The sequence below is a fragment of the Schistocerca piceifrons genome, chromosome 6 (genome assembly GCF_021461385.2).
Source record: "Schistocerca piceifrons isolate TAMUIC-IGC-003096 chromosome 6, iqSchPice1.1, whole genome shotgun sequence".
NCBI classification, from domain to species: Eukaryota; Metazoa; Arthropoda; class Insecta; order Orthoptera; family Acrididae; genus Schistocerca; species Schistocerca piceifrons.
In genome coordinates, this window is record NC_060143.1 from 291,152,248 (window position 1) to 291,168,840 (window position 16,593).

General features: G+C 39.8%; 1 long non-coding RNA gene across 1 annotated transcript; it reads left to right on the forward strand.

Moving 5' to 3' along the window:
• Positions 1–410: 410 nt before the first annotated feature.
• Positions 411–16,360, forward strand: LOC124803073. Its single transcript, XR_007017193.1, has 2 exons — positions 411–626; positions 15,998–16,360. It is a non-coding gene; the product is annotated as an uncharacterized LOC124803073 (long non-coding RNA).
• Positions 16,361–16,593: the final 233 nt, after the last annotated feature.

A 16,593-nucleotide genomic window follows, 5' to 3' on the forward strand; every position in this document is an offset into this window, starting at 1 on the left:
CCTTTGAATGCAGGGTTTTATCAGTTGTACTAATACATCAAATCTATAACTAAATGACATACATGGGAGGACTCTTACACATATCCTAAATCGACAATGAATGCTTTTGCCGATTTCAAGAACAAACTCTCACAGCAAGTACACCTGCATTCAAAAGCTCAAACTTGCCACTCTTTACAACATATAAACTAAATCCGCTTTCAATCACCACAGCCGCAGTACGCGCTGGACCGCCGGGCTATCTGACTGCATTTCAAGGGTCATGCACGCCTACTTATAGCGAAACTGGCGGTCAGAGATTGCCGTCATTACATCCGTGCTCTATGGAAAGCACGCTGCCAACTTCACACGATACCGCGCTGCCTCAAGCAAATACTCAGTTGGTACTGGTCACATGACATCCGAGTAGCGCTACCCTCCAGGAATACAGCTACAGGTGTCCGCACGCATTCATATTATTTACAAGATGAACGCGCCGCCAAGTGGCTCCGATTTTCCGCCTCGCGCTGTCCGGCACATCGGTGCTCCCAGTTACACGGGACAACTGTCCCACAGCACATCCCACCAGCGTAACTTCGCGCACATGATCGACGCACTCACCACGGACAACTACATATCATGTCCAGGTAAGTGCGGCGTTGGCGTATTGATGTGTAAAAATGTTGCGTGGAGTGAAATTAAAAATTACCGAGCACAGCCCAATTATGCTCACTTCTCTTTAGGAAATATGTTAATATAGCATGGTCAACAGTTATTCGACATTTTCATATCAATATCAATGACCACACAAATGCAAGTACGATTCGCACTCTGAGGGTTCCAAACAAACGTAGACATATCAATAATTCTTTAATACCTTTTGAAGACTGTTGTCGGATGTCTATATCCATGACATAATGACCGACTCTTTAGATTCCATTGATTAGGCGCAGTTTCTACCCCGCCATAGGACCATACAGCTTACTACTTCACACGCGTTTCACGTTCATACATCTAACGTTTCCAGAGAAAATGGGATTTCGAGGGAAAAAATTACTATTTTTTTTACTGGTTGAGGTGCAGGAGCCTACAGAGCGTGAAGCTCCACCTGACATAAGTAACTCTCACTGGCATTGGTTACAGCTCCTGCAAACGACACACAACCCATTCTCCCTATCTGCACTTCTTTGCGGACAAATAATTATTCAGCACAACTCCTATGCACGTGTCTCGCAAGGGACACCGAACAAAATGCACACTTCAATCTGTAAAGTCGTCGTAGCGCTATCTAACAATGTGTACTACAGCGCTCTTAATATCCGTTATTCATGGAAACTAAATGTAAGTCAACGACAGGCAATAAGTTATTTACACCATTACAGCTCCATCACTTATATTAGGCCCACTGCAAAAATACTTATCAGTTTTCGACTAAAAGAAATTTCGCAAATATAGCAAAGATAGTCTCAGTGTAACACTACACTGACTTAGGCTGTATACGTAATAACGCCGCCAAGATGAGGTACGCCATAGTATTTGATATTTCAAACCAATGTTTCTGCCTGTTCCTGAGAAAACAGGGGTCATGTAAGATGGAAAGGCAAATTTATTGTACAAAGATTTCGTCTTTAGTAACTGAGATGCTGAACCCTCAAGAGACTTGCTGCACCCGTATACAAACGTACATTAGAGAACTTAGCGCTATCCTCACAGGACACAGTAGGCTACAGCTTACTATCTTTCTTTCCAGACAAATAACTGATCAGCGCAGATGAGCTAAGACGTTTCACGACGAACCACCGATAAAACGCTCATTTACTTTCCACACACACTGGACAGGAAATCGCCAAAAACACTGTTCAAACACGCCTCCAGCCACCCTGATTTACCTTTTCCTAAATCACTTAAATACTACTATGGTTTCTAGTGACAGCCCTGTCGCCTGGACGTGAAACACAATTCTCCTCCTCCACTGATTTTCACATTAACCACGAGCTAATTTGTACTTCAGCGCTCTGAACATAGTCTTACACGCACAAAAGCCGTACATACGACAGGAAAGAATTTACGTAATTGTCAGCATTAACTTCTATACATATCTCGACATCACACGTATTAGGACCCTTCAAAGAACATGTATTTATCGGATTTGAACTGAAGGACAATTCAAACACGAAGCACCTATACTACTCACGCAACTACATAAAGTTGCGCTGGATTACCTCACTTTCAAAAACTTTGTAGGTAACTTCCGTATCAATTATTTCACACGTTGCGCTCACAGCGTTTAGTCATCGGTATTCCGATTACACTGCCACAAATATTCAAGAAACAACTCGCGAGAATCATAGCAATTGAATAACATTCTTAGTTCACTCATCTCCTTCCCAAGACATGTATAAATCGAAAGGGTACTGAAATTGCGAACAAAAGGAAATGCACACCACCAGATCACATATTCTTTACTTGCAATAAACACAGGTGCTGTCAATTACGTTCTAGGATAATGATGCATTTATCCATATCCAATGCTACGGACAACAAACGTAACAGCCATTATTTTCCAAATATTGCTCTATCGGAATTTTATCTTACTAGTGCGAAACCTTTTCTGTCGGCAAAAACGGAACTATCACATCACTTTATTGTACATCTGTCTGTACGTCTTTCAACACTTTCTTTCTCTGCAGCGCACAAAGGGTTCACATTGAATTTTACATCAAGTACTTAAGTCTACAGTCTCTTTGGTATGTACACATTTTACGCTTCAGAGTCCGTGCAATCAACGACTGTTTAAGTCGCGTATTTTCATAGTCGCGAACTCCATCCGCAAAACCTACAGGTTAACTGTTTAAATAATGACATCTGTACGTAACACTGCAACACGAGACCTACCACCACTTCTCGTTTCTTCCAATTCCCTCCAATCGCTGATCAAGCCAAAGTCACCTTTACATTGCCCACATTCTTCTCCAGTATTTCAAACTACAAAATATTATTGGCAGCCTATCGATAATACGAATCTTCCTACACTGTACTGTACAATATAGACATGTCTACTGAAAATTATACCTATCACACATGAATCGATAGCATACTCGTGTTGGTATTTAAACATCTGCCTAACCTCAGTCCCATATCCTACATTTTCGATGGCTGCACGTGCCATGTAAACCAGCTTGTGGATACGGCGCCCGAATTAGCATATACACATTCCTATTACCATTATTACATTTATTCAGTAGGATGTATCAGCACTACCGCGTCTAAAAGACCTATATTAATATAACGGACAAAAAATAAACACAACCAACTGAAAGGTAAGGAATGCACCCGCAAACATGTCAAATTGCAACCAAACCAGTTTCATTCATTGCAGTCGCATTGTAATAAACCATTAATAAAATAATCGGACAAAAAGCAGTGCTAGAGCACATGACCTACTCAAACACTTTCACACCCTCATACAGTACCACTCTCGCAAATGCAATACATCCTTTGAGTCAAATATTTCAATTTTACCTTTATATTACCATAAGACTTTTCGTCATCTACAGTTTCAAACTGTCAAACTCCAGTGCGCACTTCCATTAGAATTAGGCGTTTTCACTGTACTCCAATTCCAGTTATAATTTTTACACCTGCAAATAAATTACCTATAGTCCGATAACATATGGCAAGTGACACGAAGTGAGCTGCACGAATAGCGTCTCGAAAATCACAGTCCTCTTCATCTTATAATTACAACTGTTTGCAACAGTACATCAAATATCTGAACGTACGTTCCTCCAACAATTCCAAAAAGCACTTTATCCCATTATCAGTTCATTCATTCAGGAAACTGAACATCTTCCCCTATTCTTGTACAATTCCTTCACCCATGTACACATTTTTTTTTCTTTCCGCTAGTGAAAACTCAGAGCGAATGACAACACACAGCGCCAAATAGCAGCTATCTTCGACCTCCAACCTTTCACCTCCAAGGGGCCTATACATGAACCGAACGACCAACCATTTTACAAAGGAAACTCTTGTGTGTAGGCGGTTTGATGAACTTTCCTTGAAGGTACGTCGCGTGTATAGAACCAGCCGCCGCCGCCCCCACCATTGCACCCAACAAATTGTTCCATGTGTAGGGCTGTCGCGTCAATCGCCCAATAAAATTTCGCCTTTTCTCATTCAGAGCAAATTAAATGCTGTTCTAATATACATGGGAGAGTGCGAGGTTGACAAAGCTAAGGGCATAGTTTATAGAGAAGTGTATAGATTGCAGGTGTTTCTGGAACACATCATCCAAGTAGTATACCAATATTGATGCAGAAAATTAAGCTCCTCTTATTTTTACTATATCCTCATGACTTAGTTAATAACTGAGGATGAAACAGCAACGAATTGAACGTCGTGTTAACTTCTGCCACTGGCTACAAATCGTTATGTAACGAAAAGCCCCTCCTCACACTTTAGTCTCCCTCATTATTGTCGTCTTTCTCGTTATCAATGGTTTATGGTGGCCAGCACCTCCGAAATGTATGATTCTTCCGTTTTTAGATAATAAAAAATCGTCTCCAAACTTACGGAACAGAACTTGGGTGAATTTCTTCCCTTACATAACCCACAGCTTTTAATTCACTTTTTTCGTCTGTTAAAACAGCCAAGACAAAACCATTTTCAAACACATTGAACGTAAGGTAAACATCACAATAGGAAGCCGCCGTAACCGCTGAATGCATTCGAGCGGGTAGTGTGTACGCAGCTACGAAATGAGACGACCGGTCGAGAAATGGGTGCGTCCATGGCGGCCTGATTTGTTCGCTATATTTCACTGTGTCGCCAGTACACAATAAAATTACCCAATAAAAATGTCGACCTAGTAACAGCAATATGACCACAAACTTAACTGTGCGACGTGTAAGAAATGCTGTTCTTGAAGTAACGGACGATTTACTGACTTGTCTTGCCCCATATACATTATCATAAAAATCTGACATTTGAACGAAAGTGTCAACTGAGTCCCGGCCCATCACAATGTTGCACCTATACAGAAATATAGCTACACGTAAACTACGAACATAAGGAGCACCAGTTGAGTTTCCCATACGAACACAAACTTCAAGGCACACCCACAACGACCTGCTGTTGACTGCAGTTACACAAGAGTCGCGAACGAAATCCGTCACATTCATCTTCACAGCATCATTCAGATATCTGCTTAAAGAGATTTACGAAAATCGTTGAAAAATTAAAAACCGTGGGAGATGATAGGTGTTTAACTCCTCTTTCTCCCAATAGGCAGGGTACAAACTGTGACACCAGTGCAATCTACACCACCAAACAACTGACACCTGTTCCTTTACTAAACAAACCACTTCATCACCCACAGTTTATTATACAACTGCTATCCCCATATGTCTCAAAGACTGCACCCTTTTCCTGAACATTCCCTTTTATAGTAATCTCCATTGGCTAGAGGAGTGGTTACTTCATGGCAACAATATATAGCCACAGTATAGCTTTCTCTACATCTGGTGTAGTCCTCACTTTCTATACCCTGTGACTTACACCATCCTTTAAAATAATCACATATAATTTCAACACAACAAACCCAAGGGACCAATTTTACCAAATAGCAAGCAATGATTTGGATGATGAATTCACTTCTATGGTAAAAAAAGTCATGCACATTGCACTTCATACACAATCCAATTTCTCCATCATATTCAGTTAACTATGATTTACACTACAATCTAGTCCAGTCATTCAGACAGTATTCACTGAATAAATATAATGCAACTCACATGTTGTACTACAAATTGTGCATTTTAGGAAGTCACTTTACCTATACAACTAAATTTCAAATGACAACTTGACACAAGATCATTTCATTCACATCAACCACGAGTTATTGACCTTGATGCACCACTTCTCGGTCACCATACATAGCACACCATTTACATTTTTCTCAGATTCAACTGACACTATCATGTACTACTCGAGGGCAGAATGCAATTGCTAGGAGCATAACAACTATCTGAAGGGCTTATTTCAATAGTGGTACAATTCCACTTCTATTCATTTTGAGATACAGTGTGCTAAAGTTACATGAGCACTGAAAAATCTGCAGTTGAGATACCACATATATTGAAGCATATGGCTACTTGCTAGAGATGAACTTTTCTTTCTGTTTGGATAATTAATTTCAGAAGCATTATAGGCAGAATAGTGGAGATAATGCGCTTGTACCACTATTGAAATAAGGCCTTCATCTGATCTCACCTGCTCAGCCTTCAAAAGTAAATACACAATGGGCAGTACTGTTCTGAGATGGATATGTCTTGCTGTCTTTCCATTTCCAGGAATATTTATACCATGTTCTTAAACTTCCACACCTTTCTTTACTTGAAGTTCTTCCCATTCAAAGAATAATTTCACACAATAAAAATAGAAAATCATACGTAACAAAAAGAAAAGCTTTGGTCACAGAAATATTTTTCTACAATATTGCTACAACAAACACAGCCACTCAAGATAGTTCTATTTGATGCTTACAAACAAAATCCTGTCTTAGTCATTAGGCAGGCTTAACTTGTATGGAATGACAACTTCATAACTAAATCTTCAAACTAAATAAAAGCCATGTGACAAATTATTTAAAAAAAACTGTTAGTGCAACACTTAAAAATAAATACTTCTACATCACTTACAAATTCTACAGAAACAGACCCACATTCAGTTGAAAAGCAACACAATGAGTACCATATTACACCTCACAAGACAAAGACCTCACTCAGGCTAACAACAAGGAACCATTACAAAGTTCCAGCAATACATCTAACATTACTTATACTTCACTGTTGATGAAACAAACCCCAAATGAATTTCTAAACTAAATATAATCATTTACCAATTAAACCCTTAAGGTGTGTAGTCTTCCCATGGTATCATCCATCTTTAACAATTAATGAAAACCTGGTATTTTTCCAGATGCTCTCCAAATAACTACACTTTCCATTATTAGAGAAAGATGCCCCAATTTTCTGTGCAATTACTGACCTTTCTCCATGTTAAGCATCGTTTCCAAAATCATGAAAACACTATGAAAGACCTACAAATTTCATAAATAACTATGCACCTATCACCGTTAAACAATATGGCTTTCGCACATATATGTCTACCCAAACAACAATTCTTTAATTACTGAACCACACAAAAACCAACCAACATTATACACCAGCAGGTATCTTCTCAGACCTCTGTAAAGCTCTTGATGTACCACTACTACATCATACAATACTGCTTGATACATTGGAAAGAGATGGAATAAGAAGTGTAGCATATACTTAGCTATGCTTCTACTTACAGAACCGCAGATACAACATAACACTTCTATAAATATCAGTGTGCAGAACAAAATAGGAAAAACCTTTCATGCATGAAAAATCAATATAGTGTTCTTCAGGATTTTGATCTAGGGCAATAACTTTCCCTCATTTATGTACATGACATATCTTGATCATATGACCTTCCCTGATGACAGAAGCATAGCATTGACTCACTACTCCTTAACACCTTCAGTCAGTGTCTCATAACTCAATGAAACAACTTTGAGTGACATTACAAAAATCACAAAAGTGTTAATAGTAGAAAAACTATATACATCAACCTACATTCAAAATCCCTCATCCAACCATAAACCTATCCAAGTAAATTAAAACAATAATTGAATTCAAAATGAAAATGCAAACAGTAAGTTCAGATCTATGGGTTAGGCAAAACTTAAAAAGGGATAAACACACAAACTGATGGATTAGATTTACTTTCGTTCTAATTTATCTGTAGCAAGAAGATCCTCCAGGATGTAGAACATGTCAGGAAAACAACAATACATGACATATTTACAGCTAAAACAAATAAGCTAGTGTACCATTACACAAGTCCCAAGAGGAATGATCATTTTTAATGAACACTATATGAAAGTCATTTTACAAATACTAATGCACTGAATTTAAACCTATATTTGTTGACAACACAATAACCAACACACAATCACAACACATGTGCCAAATAAAGAGTGAAGAACATAACCACAGGGGTGGCAGTAGTTTGAAGTCAAAAATTTTGGGAATTCAAAGATAGCACATTGCATCAACACACAATTCTGGTGGTCAGTTACCACCACACACTTCATTATGCTATGGATGACAAATATTGCTATCTACTACAAATAAATCCACACTAATCCAAGCATACCATGCACAGTTCTACTCCTTCCTCCACAATGGAATCATCTTCTAGGGAAACATTTTAAGTACAAAAGACACAACTGATGATAATTTGTGCTCTCAAACAGATACAATCCCATGAATTCCACTTCATAAAATTTCATGTTGCAAACACCCCATGCCTGTTCATCCTCAAACAAACCTATTCACCACATACAAAGACAAAGATTAATCCAAAAGGCGTGCACGCACACACACACACACACACACACACACACACACATCCACTAAGTCTTTTCAAGGTCATCATCATACCAGAACATTGTAATTCAGCTCCATGTTATATTACACAATAAAGTTCCAGATCAACTAACACTTGTTCCAAATCCAGTATTTAAAAACAAATTAAAGGTATTTCTAACAGACCATTGTTTCCATTCAGTGAAACAATTCCATAAAAAGTAAGTGTTAATTAAACACTAACAACTTAATGTAAAGTAAGTTGCTGCCAAACCTAGAAATCAACAATAAACAAGGATCTTTTTATTGCACGTCTCAATTTTTTAATACTTTTCTGTAGTGACACAGATTGTTAGTAGTAACTTTCATATTTGTGCATTCTCTATGGTTAACATCATGTTTCATATATTTTTATATGTTATTACCCTTCCATCATATTTACAGTGACCATTTTCATTATTTCTGTACTTCAGCAGATAACACTACACATTCTCAAGCTGTAGCCTATTTAGCCACACATTTCTTAGTAACTCCCATTCATAAAACATGACTCATCCTAAACTTTGTACTTTTCATACAATATGTGATCCATGGGACAAATAAATTTAAAAACACTGTCACACTAGTAACAGGTTCAGAGACAAATACATTCTTACATGGTTTTCACTATGCTTTAATTATCTTCCTACATGAAAAGTCCTCATAGTATATACAGGCAGGTGAAATAATAACAGAATCAACTTCCACTTACCAACTGGCAACTAAACTGTATTAACCAAAAGCTATTCCTTTTAATAACACTACACCTACAATTCACCCAAACTGTCTTGTCATTCAACAATGGCTTTCAGTTAATCAAAATACATAACATTTGGAAGCAAAATATTTGAATGCCACTGTAGTGTGTAACTGATTACAATTTTAAAACAATAAAATCACAAATAAAATAAATCAAAGGTCTGTTCACATAACCATATTTCTGTACCTGTTGCTCCAAGTTCCAATGGTTTCAGAATACGAGGTAATATGGATACCACATTTGGTTCAAACCAACCAAAGGGGTTTTGAAGCAGCTTATTACCAGTCTCTCTGCCTGTATATGCACATCACAAATACTGAACTGTTTCACACATTTCTGTACTCAAGTTCACCTCCATCTCTACAGAATTTGTCATAAATGTGGACACTATCCAAAAAAGTCACAAATACAGTGAGCAGTTAAGAAACAAACAAATTAAGAACTCACACATCATGCACTACTTTTACTCCATCAACAGCAAAAATGCAGTAAGCAATAAACATTTTTCCTTTCAACATTTTGTGCAGGGTTGCCAGCAATAAAAGGCCTCTTAAGCAGTTTTAAATTACTGGCAAAGTTTCTCCAAAGTCACTACCTGCTTCCTTTCTCATATACTAGATACATAAGATCTGAGTATTCACGCATCATGGCCTACACATTTCACCAAAACCCCCTACCACTTTCAATAGGCACATGATTCTTTCCCAGCAGTAACTGATACATGTACCACATTTGGTTAACATCAGTCCACCAGTTTAGAAGGAAACATGGAATATAGAAACATATTATGGGTTTCATCTCAAGGAAGGAAAGCATCAGCAGACATCTTCAGGTTCAGGCCTTCTGCCAAATCAAGCGGGAGGCATGGGTGAGGCACACATCAAAGGGGTGGATGTAGATGGGCCCAGAAAAGAGGTGGGAGAGGGAAAACCCAAGCCCAGAGAGAAGAGCCCAGACATGAACAGCAATCATACACCCTCAACAGGACCACCATTCTGGGAGATGGACGACAGAGTTGGGGAACAGGAGATAATAATTTGGACACCCCAGCAAACTACAAACATGTGCAGCATAAGCAGCCAACAGTCATTGGCACCAGATCTGCAATGGGAGGACCCCAGCCTCCACAAGGATGCTGCTTATAGGGCTTGTGTGGGAAGTGCTAGTTGCAAGTCAAATCCCACAGTGAAGTATGGGGTCAAGCGACCACAACACAGAAGGTGATGCCAAACCATCAGCCAAACCCACAATCAAGACAGGACTGAATCCTGAATCAACACCTGATACAGTCATAGAAGGGTAGACCAATCAGCACCCCAGCTGGTATGACTCAAGCAACATAGAGCATTAAGATGCCAGCAGCATGTTTGGCTAAGCTGCTAAATATGAGGGAGCTCAACAACAGTGACTCGGCCTGTTGCCACCAATCTCCCCCCCCCCCCCCCCCCCCCCGAGGGTTATGGGCATTGAAGTCACCCAGTAACACAAAAGGCAGCAGCAGTTGGGCAATATGCAGCCAGTGCATGCTGTGGCATATCACCATCCAGTGGAAGAAGGTCTGCAGCATCCATACCCTAACAGCAACAGCCTCTAAAGGTGCTTGAAGAGGCACACACTCACTGTAAAGAGGGTTAAGGACATAAACACATTCCCTTTCATAAGCTGCCCAAGGCTTAAAATAACCCCAACAAGGGCAAGGGTTCACATCACCAGAAACCAATGCAGAAGCAAGGGTGAAAGCTGATAGGTTGTCGGAGCTAAGGTGGTGGAAAAAACTGTCCAATTCCACTTGAGCATAATATGATCTTGAGGATTGGGAAAGCATTGAACATTCAATGAGGCAGTTTACACCTCAGGTTCACCTCCTGCCACCAACTGATTTCTTGAGGAGGCAATATCCACTGCATCTGAGGATCAAGCAAGATCCAGGTCCTCAGCAGACACCAGAATCCCCATCTCATCCTCAGATACAGAGCTTGTAGGTAGCAATGAGGTGGGTCCCACCACAAGTTCCTTACTCTTAGGGGTCTTCTACTTGGACTTGGCTCACCACTCCCTGGGTTTCCCTGGCTGGGAGGGCTTTTACTGAGTCAGTATCCAGAACAAAGGAGGATTGTGAAGCCCTACAACCAGCTGCTTTTTGGCACTTCAGCCACTGGCAGGCATCACCTTTCCCACTGGTGGAAACCAGGGAAGGGAGGGATCCAAGGGACCCCTTCCTAGCAACAGCAGCCAAAGAAGTTGGACACTTTTCCTGTTTAGAAGCAGGGACAGATGTCCCTGATTGTTGGGCAGGGGTGTTGCTCCCAAAGTAGGTAATGCAGGAGAAACAGGGAGGGAATTTCCCCCTCCCCCCCCAAAACATCAAAGGGGCTGGTTTAGTCTTCCACATCTGAGAGGTGACTTGGGTTGGTGGAGCTGATGGAGCTAGAGCAGTTTTAGCAGCAGTGTAACAGGTCGTCATACAAAGAGGATAGAGGTGTTCACCTTCCACTTAGCCTCAGTGTAGGTCAGTCAGTTCAGGGTCTTATATTCCATAGTTTTCCTCTGATTCAGTAAAATCCTGCAGTCTGGCAAGCAAGGTGAATCATGCTCTCCACAGTTGACACAGATGGGAGGCAGGGCACATGGACTATTGGGATGAGACAGGCGTCTGCAATCTCAACATGTGAGGCTAGAATTACAGTAGGAAGACAGCCAGCACCACATCCAGGGAGGGATATGGGGCTTGACAACACAGTAGTAGACAATCACCTTGACCTTCTCAGGAAATGTATCACCCTCAAAGGCCAACATGAATGGACCAGTGGCAACCTCATTATCCCTCAGACCCACATGAAGAAACCAGACGAAATGAACACCTCTCCACTCCAAACTGGCACATAGGTCATCAGACTACAAAATGTCCCTGTGGAATATAATGCCCTGGACCAGCCCTCCACCTCTCCAAACTTGTCCTCTAAATGCTCAACAAAGAATTGAGGCTTCACCATGATCAAAGACTCCCTATCAGCTGTCATACAAACTAGGAAATGGGGCAAATAAGTCTCACTGCCATCCTTAGCTTCTCACCCCTCCCATGGTTTGACCAGGGAGAGGAACAATGTGGGGTCATACTTCTGTACATTGAAGTAACCACTCAAACACTTAGTGCTGGCAGTTCACCAGCAGCAAGAGACGTGCCACACTTCATTGCATGTCATCCACCCTGTTGCCACCCACTCCAACTAAGGGCCTTCCCCACAGATGATTCCCAGCCATAGCCAGGACCACCATGCAGGATGGCCATTGCCAGGAGTCCCGATGCCCCAGGGTGATAGGCATCTACTCCTTGGCATACATGAGGAATTTACAGCACAGGCATCAGCACAGCAATCCCTGTGTTGTCAAGGGGCTACAACCATCAGGGTACAGGGTGGCCCCATCACAACTGGCTACCATGCTGGATATCAGGCACAAAGAAGTCCATGGTTGTCATCAGCACAGAAAGCAACACTGCAAAGTGCATGACAGAAACCACACCCAGAAATGTATCCTTATCCAAGAGATGGAGAATGCCCTGGACTGCAATGCAACAACAAGAAAGGGAGTGAAAGATCTCAATACACAATGCACCATGTAAGGCACTCTTCCCAAATTGGCTGACTCTTCAGAAAAATTTGGAAGTATGGAGGTCAAACCCTACAGGGGACCACCACATAAAGGCCAAAACATGTCACTCCTTTTAGTCACCTCTTACAACAGGTACAAATACCACAGGCCTATTGCAACACCCAGACCCACAGGGGGGAAAATATATTAACTAGCTGCTTCTCAATTGTACAGCTTCCTCCAACAGTAAACAGAGATACAAATAAGAAGAAACAAACATTACTTCACATTAGTTCTCTAAGCAAGTCTCCTCAACTCATATCAGAGAATAAATACAAATGAAACTACACTGCTGTTTAAGACAGTAAAACAAAATCCCAAACTGTCAATTCAAACCTATTATGTAATACAAAACCAGTAAATTGCTGAACCCAAAATCATCTCAGTCTCTTCTATACAATCAGTTATACTAAATGCATCTTACATTGGGTTACTGTTTTTAAGTGCAAATCAATCACAATTATATTAAATTATTCCAGCCTGGCAGAACAAGGAACATAAGTCAGAAAAGGACCCACCTACAGACAGTTCAGGTGGAACCACCTTTGAACACAACTGCAGTACCCCTATCCCTGCCCACTTTGTGATTTTTCCACCTCCAGTGCTGACACATCCCTCATTCAAGTGCCTTATACCCTGGGTTGTGATACTGCATGCCTCATTATTAACAAATTCATACACTTTCAAAATACAATTAGTAACAGGAATTTTTCATCCAAGTTAGACTCATTATTGCATGAGGCAGGAAACACTTTACAATTCTTCCTACATTTTCATTTTATGTTGTTACTTTGGAGAGGGAGAGGAGGGTGGGGGGGTGAAGAATAAAAACATCCAGATGCACTACAGCCATTGCAGATATCACTTCATTCACTGTCAGCCAATATTTCAAACACTGAAATGATAGTGCAATGAACCACACTAAATGATTGACTAATGCATATATACTGGAAAATGTAGAGGAAACCACATCAAATGTGTACCTACTCTCAAAACATCACAGCAGTCCTCTACTACCTCACCTTTCCAAACAAAATAGGGCCTACCACAACACATACATAGAAACTGAAGCACCAATCAAACAACTTATCCAATCATTTCCCATGTTGCTAAATCCATTACTTTCTACTATCAACACGGGTTTCAGGCTCAGCAGTACTCTTCCAAGCCTGCAGAAATTTGTTTCCACACCCTTCCTTGCTTCTGCCAAAATATGATTAATCTGTAAAAATGGCATGAACATAACAGTACACAAGACATGCTACCAATGAAACTAATACACCATTAAACAGTATGGGGCAAAACATTATAAAACTTGTTAACAACACATTTCTGTCCACATAACTTCGCCCTTGCTCCAGTATTCCTTCTTGTCTACTTCTCATACTCAACTTGAGCAACTAAAGAAATATCCAGATACTACAAACAACTACACCAGAGAACAGTCTCAAATGTGCCATTTCAGTTTGTGGCAGTCCTTCAGCACCACCTCCATATGGTGAGTAGCAACTTTCCATCTCATAACATTTTTACTTTCTTTAACAATACACTTGTCATGTACGTTATTCCTTCAAATTATCATGCAAATATTAATATGAATAATGTATTAGTTGTTATGCTGTATGAAAATACTTACCACATATCATGTTTCTTTATTAAGGTGTCACAATGAGAAGCATACTTAAGCTCAAAATGGCTAGACCAAAGATCCATCTCAATATTGTGTGTGGAAAAGAGATGGTAAAATAAAAGCATTGGAGTTTATGCCATGTCAGGAGATATGTTTACAGTGTATTTTGTTGTGTTTGTATTGGTTTGTATTTACAATAGCAACTACAGCTCTGGACATTACAAAAGGCAGGGCATGTCTCTTAATACAGTATCTGATAACCATGGATGCCAATACTTGCTCTGCAATACAATCCAGAACTAGCCAGAAGTTTCTTAGGTACTTCATGGGGTATTAGTCTATTCTTCTGCCAACACAGCTGACAATTGCAAGATGGTCATCAGTGGATGTGAATCTTCTATAATATTTCTCCTCTCACATGTTGGATGGAAATTAACTCTCACAATATACAAGGGGGACTCCACCTTTTGAAAATATTGTAATCTAGTCTATTACTTTATATTGTAAAAGTCTGAAAAAATATTTGTTGAGGTCTTCTACCAGGATCCAGGCATGTTTTAAATTTATCAGTTAAACTTAACCACTAAATTTAAATCCCTACAGTAGTTATGATACTGCCCCAATGAATATTGTATTCAATATTTCTAGGTTCAAAGCCTTGTTTACACATCACTCACTTTAAAAAAGTATGTTCAGACTAAACATCTGCAACTATGAACAGAATTTGAATTACATGTTTTATTCATAGACAGTGAGAAACACTTTTGGAAGTGCACTGGTGTTATTAAGCCTGTGCTACATGGTATTTTCAAGTTCTTGATCCTACCTACATGTCAGTATATATTCAACAAATGTTGTTAATATAATTGAACAACTAATAAATTGTTACTTTTTTAAAGGTGAACATAAAAGTACACCAGTCCCTTCCCCCACCCACCCTCCTTGGTGAGACACTACAGAAAATGCCATGGTATTACTACAATCAGGACAAGGGAACAGACAGGCCAGTCCAGCCATTCACCAAATACCATCTTGTTCATAGAGATCTTGTACCTGAGCTGGTCACAAAGTTCCACATTGTCATCCACAAAAATGAAGCCTGGTAAAATGTTCTCCTGAAAAGACAAATGTCAAAGAGGAGTAGAATGTCACAAGGTTGTTGACTGGTGGCTGTACTCTGCCCAAACATTTGGAGACAGTAAGCTCACACTTGTACCAACAACCATCCAGCTGTTAACTGCATTGGTGGAGGAATGAAACACCCCACTACAAGAAAACTCCTAACCAATCCTGTGGCCAACATGGAAGCACATCACAGACTATGCATTGCCATCCATGGTGATTACACACCCTATTAAGAACCACATCTTGCTTTTTGTAACATACAGGGGACCTCTATAAGTCACAATGACTTCAGTGTAATTTTTGTCATTTTATCACAGTGCCATGTCTGTTCATGTCACTATATATTTCTTTCAGCTAACTCTTGGATTTTACCATAGTATTGATCAGACTTTGATCAAGCTATGATACTTGGCAGCAACACATAATGCAAAAGTGGCTTTCACACCAGTGATGTATGTATGTACATACAGAGGCCAATGAATGCTACCAGGACACTGCTCTTCTTCAATCTTGCATGTCATCAGCCTGCTGTCATTCACAACCTGAAGCCATCCTCCAGACACTTTACTGCATTTTAAATCAGTTCTGAACTGTCTACATTTCATCTGTCTTGTTAAAAGTATACATTGTAATGTAATTGTTCTATGTAAATGTGACAAGTCTAAAGAGCATGAAAAACAAGTTTTGTTGTTTAATAAAGAGGCTTTAAAGCTGTTATCCAACTGTCCTATTTGTGCTAAATAACATTCACCAAATTACTTCATTCAGATATAAAGAAAAGATAATCTTACAGCTTCAAATGAAAAGTGGTGCCCTGCTGAGAGTTGATTTGTGTGTAGTACTAAATATGCACAATAACATTCCACTAATAACATATACCCAATGAAAACACTTTGAAACAAACCATGTTGAAACATTCATAATAGTGAATGGTGCTCTAATCACTCTTC